Raw genomic sequence first — 8,046 nt, 5'->3', positions numbered from 1 at the left:
GGTTTTCTAGAAAGAAAAATGAATATTGAATGGATTTTGGCTTGAATTGCTCAAACAATAAGTTTAAGGCTTTCTCTCTTTGAATTCTTTCTCAAAACTGGTTTCTTGTTATTCTTCAATGGCTTCAAGACTTGTTTAAATACCCCTTGAATGAATTCTGAACGTTGGGGATGATCATGAAGTCAATAGAGCTGTTGTTGTATGTTTTCCACTTCAAAAAGCTATTGGGAGCGTATGAGTATCGATACTCCTTCATAGGGGTATCTATTATACCTGTAAAAAAAATCAAATATTTTGACTGTTGCAAACTCAGAGGTATCGATACCTCTCAAGGGTGTATCGATACATCTATTTAAAGAGGTGTCGATATTGGTCATGGTATCAGTACCCATTTTGCATTCTATTATTTCTCAGAGTCAAAATCAAAAGAGGTGTATCGGTACCTTTGGCTAGGTATCGATACTTCTTTATATAGGGGTATCAATACCCTGTAGGGTATCAGTACCTCTTTTGCATTCGATATTTGAGGGCTATCGGTACTCTTTAAAGAGGTATTTGTTGAGTTCATCGATTGACTGAATTGGCCAAGAGGGGGGTGAATTGGCATTAAAAATTTTGGTGGAAGCTTTTGCAGAAAATTGAAAGAAATTGCACAGCGATTTAGAGTGGTTCGACTTTATCAACCAAAGTCTACGTCCACTACCTTAGCTATCCACACTAAGGATTTTCCAAAAAATTCACTAATTTGTTCTTTCTTTTGAGGCCAAAGAGATAACCTTACAACTCCCTCAATAATATACCCCAATTCTTGAGAACACTCTTTTCTCAAAGAGAAATACAAATTTGCAAACTTACAAGAAAAACCTCACAAGGAAAATATGTTTGCACAATTCTAGAACAAAGAAAGAACACTCAAGAATAAATACAATTGAGCACAATAAGTGTTCTTGAAAGCAAAATGAATATTGAATGAAAAATAGGCTTGAAATGCTCAAACTTGAGGTTTGATGCTTTCTCTTTGATTCTCTCTTGATTCTAATTGCTTGATGTTTCTTGTTGTTGATCAATGACTTCTAAACTTGTTTAAATACTCCTTGAATAAATTATGAATGTTGGTGATAATTAGTGGAGTCAATAGAGCCGTTATTGTGTGAAAAAATTAATTTTCTGGGTGGGAGCATCTCATGCATCGATGCATGACCATTATGCATCGGTGCATCAGTGTAAAATTTCAAATATTTTAACCGTTGGACTACTAGTGCATCGGTGCACTAAGAGTGCATCGATGCATGAAGTGCATTCGATGTTTGAAAAATAGCCTGGTGCATCGATGCATGGATTGTGCATCGATGCATCAAATGCATTCGATGTTTTAATTAAATCATAGTGCATCGATGCATGGAGAGTGCATCGGTGCATGGAATGCATTCGATGTTTCAATTTATTCATTGATGCATCGATGCATGGTATTGATGCATCGGTGCATGCCTTTGAAAAATTGATTTAAGGCTTGATTTTGGTTTAAAATACTTTGAAAAATTGTTTCAAAAATAGTTTAAGTACAAATCACAATTTTACACATTTAGTAAGGATTAAAATTGATCTTCAAAGACTTGGAGTAATAATTTGATATTCGATAAATTGAATCGAATATAAATTGTAAAATCATTTGTAAAAATCTTAAAATTCATTTAACTTAATTTGTTATATCGAAATATCACAAATGTTTTTAACAATCTCCCCCTTTTTGATATAACAAAACACTTGGGAAATTTTAAGATTTAGAAAATTATTTTTGAAATCAGCTTTTGAAAAATTACTCCCCCTTACTATGACACACATCTTCTCCCCCTTTTTATTAAATCAAAAAGACTCTATAAAACGTTTTAAACAAGAATGTTTTGAAAAACTTAAGCCAATTGATTTATTAATTATAAGCTGCTAAGATCACAATCAAAAGAGAGGTTAGCCATTAGTTTCATAAATCAATATTCATATAACATGCAATGGATAATTGGTCATATATGTCTAATGATGCAAAAATAAGAAAATTTAACCAAACCAAATATATATATTAAGTTCAAGCATCCATAAATATAAAATAAGTCCAGTCAAAGTATCAAAAATAAAGAAACCAGAAATATCAAAATCAATCCAAGTTTTAATTTTAAGAAAGCATGACAAGAAATACAAATCTACTCCATCGGAGGATCGGGAGGAGAAGGATAATGAGCTCAAACTTCAAGAGTCAGATCATCCATACGATCACGCATCTCCCTCTGAAACTCAGTAATCTGAGACTCCATGGAAGCAAATCGTAGATCAAATGCCTCTAAAAAAGATCAGAAATAAGGAGGTGTTTGATCTTCTTGCCGAGCGGGTTCCGGTGCATTAGCTGGATCGTCAATATCTTGAAATATCCCTTGAAGCTCGGGATCAACATTCGCAGCCGGAGGAGGAGGAGGAGCACGAGAAGAACTAGCTCCCGGAGTTTGTTTATTTGGTCGGAAGACCCAAAAACTGGTGCGTTCATCTTGAACCCAATCCGCTTTCTTTAAAGAAGTGAGATTGATTTGATTTTGGAGAGGAATGGGAGTGTCGAGAGAAATGTCTAGACCAAATTTGATAAACATGTTACTAAGTAGACATCCGTAGGCTAATGTTTCAACATGTTTAGAAGGAACAATGTTTACGATGTCTACTAGTTGACTAAATATGACCTGTGGAAGATTTATTTTGATTTTATTTTTAATACAATATATCCACCATAAATCCCTAGCACGTAGAGTGGAGTACCTACCAACAGAAGGACGAAACCACCAAGAAATAATAAAATGAAGGAAACGGTCGTGATGGGTTCGAAGGGTACTGACACTAGCATTAGGAGTATAGGGATAAGCCACAGATTCTTTTTCGTCAAACACACAATCATCATCTAACCCGAAATAAGAAGCAATAATTGCGGAATCAACAACAATGTATTGTCCTAGAAGATAGGATCTAATTCCGATGGTTCCACATTAGGTTTGATTTTGAATACAGACAGCATTGGAATAGAAAATGCGGACCAGTTGTTGATAGACAATAGGTTTAAGCTTAAACAATTTATCAAACTTCCAAGCTTTAAGAATAGGAAGGTATTCGAAATTGATGTCAACCATAGCTTGAAGCGAAGGAATACGCTCTTCACGAATTCTATAAGTTTGGAAAGAATTTCTGTACCTAGAGTACAGTTCGTCTCTACGACGCTCAGGCATGTTAAAACAAGAACCTAATAGACTAGTGGGTGGTGGAGGAACGGGATTTGACGGTTGGTTTGAACGAGAATGACTAGACGAAGTTCTAGGACATTTTGGATTAGACATGATTAAAGGAAACAGAATAAGGAATATTACCTGCAATTTGAAAACGTATGTATGTACAATCAATCCCAAAACTCAATTGAGTCCTCAATATTTCAAGGTTATTTAAATCAATCCTAATGGGCATGTTTTGAAAACTATTTAAAAATTGATAATCATAATAATATAGTTTTCATGAAAACAAAAAACAATTAAATCAAAAATCTTACTATATATATTTTTTTAATTTTCGAAATCCAATAATTTTTTTTTTTTGAAAAATTGTTTGTTTTGGAAGAAATTGGTAGTAAAATCTTGTTTAGAACCAACAAATAATCAATGCCTGATATAATGTACATCCTAGAACTAATTAAAACTAGTTCTAAAATCATAAATTTGTAAAATAGAGATTTTTAGAAAAATACCTTGAAAATTCGGATTGAGAGAGATGAGGAGTTGTTTTGCACGATTTAATGATTGAAGCAGGTTTGGGAGTTGAAAAGCTTGAAAATTCCGTCGAAAAATTGTTGATTTTGAGCAAGAATGTAGATTTTAGAGAGAGAGAGACGAACGGATTTGAGAGAGGGGTTTTTAGGTTTTGAGAAAATGAGGCATTTTAACCCAAAACCCGATCGATTCATCGATGCATGATCTTGTGCATCGATGCACATTCAAGGCATGCATCGGTGTATCATGCGGATGCATCGATGCACATTCAAAGGGATGCATCGATGCATTGTTAAGTGCATCGGTGCATTAAGCACAAAAATGTTAAAAATCCATTTTAAACACTTAAAATGCTAAATTATTTAGCTCTAGTGGTTTTGGTAACTCATATATTGAAAATTAACCATGTTCAATCAATCAAGTTAATCTCTTAAAAAATATTTGAACATAAAATTAATTTTCACCAAATAACATAAACTCCCCCTAACTAATGGCAATTAATGCAATCAAAAATTACTATTATAAGCATTTTTCATTTATTCTTAAAAGTGCTAAAAATTATTTTAAACACTAAGTGAAGATAGGTTGGCTAAACCTAATTCTCTCCTAAGTGTCCAAAATCTTTCTTTGTCTAAAGGTTTTGTAAAGATATCCGCTAATTGGTGCAAAGTATCAACAAATTCTAGAACTACATCTTCCTTAGTGACATGGTCTCTAATGAAGTGATGTCTTATTTCAATGTGCTTAGTTCTAGAGTGTTGGATGGGATTTTTAGTGAGACAAATAGCACTAGTATTATCACACTTGATAGGAATGGTACCAACTTCAATTCCATAATCAAAAAGTTGTTGTTTCATCCATAAAACTTGTGCACAACAACTACCAGCTGAAATGTATTCGGCTTCAGTAGTAGATAATGCAACACAATTTTGTTTCTTTGAAAACCAAGAAATCAGCATATTTCCAAGGAATTGGCAAGTACCGGAGGTGTTTTTCCTATCTAATTTGCATCATCCATAATCCACATCAGAAAAAGCATGCATGCTAAAGCTAGAGTCTCTAGGATACCAAAGTCCTAAACTAGGAGTGTCTTTAAGGTATCTAAAGATTCTCTTAACAGCTAGTAAATGTGATTCCTTAGGGCATGATTGAAATCTAGCACATAAGCAAACACTAAACATAATGTCCGGTCTACTTGCAGTTAGATAAAGTAGAGATCCAATCATTGACCTATATAATTTAACATCTACACATTTACCTCCTTCATCTAAGTCAAGCTTTGTTGAAGAGCTCATTGGAGTGTCATGAGGTTTCCCATTTTCCAGTCCAAACTTCTTGAGAATATCTTTGACGTACTTAGCTTGATTGATGAAGATATCATCGTTTCTTTGCTTGATTTGGAGTCCCAAGAAAAATGAGAGCTCCCCCATCATGTTCATCTCAAACTCACTTTGCATTAGCTTAGAAAATTCTTGGCAAAGAACATCATTAGTAGAACCAAATATTATATCATCAACATAAATTTGAACTACTAATAAATCTTTACCTTTATGCTTCAAAAACAATGTAGTGTCAACCTTCCCTTTTGAAAAACCTTTTTCAATTAAAAAATTTGACAATCTTTCATACCAAGCTCTAGGAGCTTGCTTTAAACCATAAAGAGCTTTTGTCAATTTTAAAACATGATCCGGAAAATTTGAATCTTCAAAACCTGGAGGTTGTTCCACATACACTTCTTCTTTTATAAAACCATTTAAAAATGCACTTTTAACATCCATTTGATATAATTTAAATTCATTGAAACATGCAAATGCTAATAACATTCTAATTGCTTCCATCCTAGCTACGGGAGCGTATATTTCATCATAGTCTATGCCCTCTTCTTGAGTATACCCTTGAGAAACAAGTCTAGCCTTGTTTCTCACTGTATTACCACTCTCATCAAGCTTATTCCTAAATACCCATCTAGTACCTACAGTAGATTTATTACTAGGCCTTTCAACTAATGTCCATACTTTACTTCTCTCAAATTGATTTAACTCTTCTTGCATAGCCATAATCTAATGTTCATCATTTAATGCTTCTTTAATATTCTTAGGCTCTATGCATGAGATAAATGCAACATAATTACAAATATTTCTAAGAGAAGATCGAGTTGTTACCCCTTTTGATGGATCACCTATAATTTCACCATCCTTGACATATTTGTACTCTCTTGGATAAGATACTTCCCTTTATTCAATGGTTGGATTCTCAAGAGGATCATGAGTTTCCTCATTTTTCGTTTCTTCCTTTGATGATGGTTCTCCAACTTCATTTTAACGTCATTTGTATTTATAACACCTACATCATCATTCACACAAGAATCCTTCATCGGAAGGGGATTATCATCGAAAACAACATGTATAGACTCTTCTACAACTAAAGTTCTTTTATTAAATACATGATAGGCTTTAGAATTTAAGGAATAACCCAGAAAAATTCATTCATCACTTTTAGCATCAAATTTGCCAAGGTTTTCTTTACCGTTGTTTAAAACAAAACATTTACATCCAAAAGGATGAAAATAACTAATGTTAGGCTTTTTATTTTTGAAAATTTCATATGGAGTTTTCTTTAAAATTGGCCTAATCATTACTCGATTTACAACATAACAAGCGGTATTTGTGGCTTCCGCCAAAAAATATTTTGGCAAATTATTTTCACAAAGCATGGTTTTAGTCATTTCTTCTAAAGTTCGATTTTTCCTCTCAACAACTCCATTTTGTTGAGGGGTTCTAGGTGCTGAAAAATTATGGTTAATACCGTTAGAGTTACAAAATTCAGTAAATCCAAGATTTTCAAATTCAGTTCCATGATCACTCCTAACACTAGTTATAGAGTAACCTTTTTCATTTTGGATTACTTTTGAAAACGTGATGAATTGTTCTAATGCTTCATCTTTAGTATTTAAAAATAGAACCCAAGTATATCTAGAATAGTCATCTACCAAGACAAATGCATATTGTTTTCCACCCAAGCTAGTAGTTCTAGTTGGCCCAAAAAGATCTAAATGGATCAATTGTAAAACTCTACTAGTTGATACATCATTAATGGATTTAAAAGAAACTCGCTTTTGTTTTCCTTTAGAACAAGCATCACAGATTTTATCATTATCAAATTTAAGCTTAGGCAACCCTCTTACTAGGTCTCCTTGAATTAACCGTTGCAAAACACTCATACTAGCATGTCCTAGTCTCCTATGCCATAACCAACTATCATGTTCATCCTTAGCAACTAGGCATAAATTAGTCATATCAAAAGAATCTAAATGCACCATGTATATGTTTCCTATTCTATGACCAACAAGCATAATCCGATTAGATACAATGTCAATGACTTTACAACCATTAATTTCAAATAAGACATTGAATCCTTTATCGCATAATTGACTAATACTCAATAGATTATGCTTTAATCCATTCACATATAAACCATTTTTAATTTGTATGGAAGAGGTATTACCTATTGTACCAATACCTTCAATGTGACCTTTTGAATTGTCTCCAAAAGTCACTTCTCCTCCATTTTTGGCGTTAAGCTCAATGAACCGGCTTTTGTCTCCGGTCATGTGTCTTGAGCATCCACTATCAAGGTACCATGAATTTGAATTTGTTTCCCGTGCCTTGTAGCAATGCTCCTTTCCCTACAAACATAGATTAATTTTTTAGTTTTGGTACCCAAATTCTTTTGGGTCCATATTCATTAGTTTCCAAAATCCTAGTCCCCTTAGGTATCCATTTGTGTAGGATATTTTTATCTTTAGTAGTAATGAGTTCTTTAGGAACCCACATACTTCTAACGATTTTTCCATTAGAGGTTCTTTGGGGACCTCTATGATTGTAGTTTCTAAAACTTTTTCTAACAAAGTTGGATTTTGAATTTCCACCTTTTTCAAAATGTTTTGTTCCAACTTTATCAAAAGAAGTTTTAAGATCATCAATTTTCTTTTGATGATCATCATTGATCTTTGAAAGTAAATTTTGCAAATCTAAATTTTTCTTTTCAAACTCTTCTAGTTTGATTTGCAAATCTCTGATTTTACTTTCAAGATCGTTGTTGGTTTTGGATATGAGTTTGTTTTCATTTTTCAATTTTGAAATATCATTTTTATATTTTAAAAATAATTTCTCATAATCCGAAGCCAACCCATTGTATTCCTCTAATAACTCATCATAGGATAAATCATCAAAATCGGATGAGTTAGAGGTTACCTTAG

This window comes from Hibiscus syriacus, unplaced genomic scaffold (genome assembly GCF_006381635.1).
Source record: "Hibiscus syriacus cultivar Baekdansim isolate YM2019G1 unplaced genomic scaffold, ASM638163v2 tig00111792_pilon, whole genome shotgun sequence".
Lineage (NCBI taxonomy): Eukaryota > Viridiplantae > Streptophyta > Magnoliopsida > Malvales > Malvaceae > Hibiscus > Hibiscus syriacus.
Note: the sequence above shows the minus strand (reverse complement) of the source record.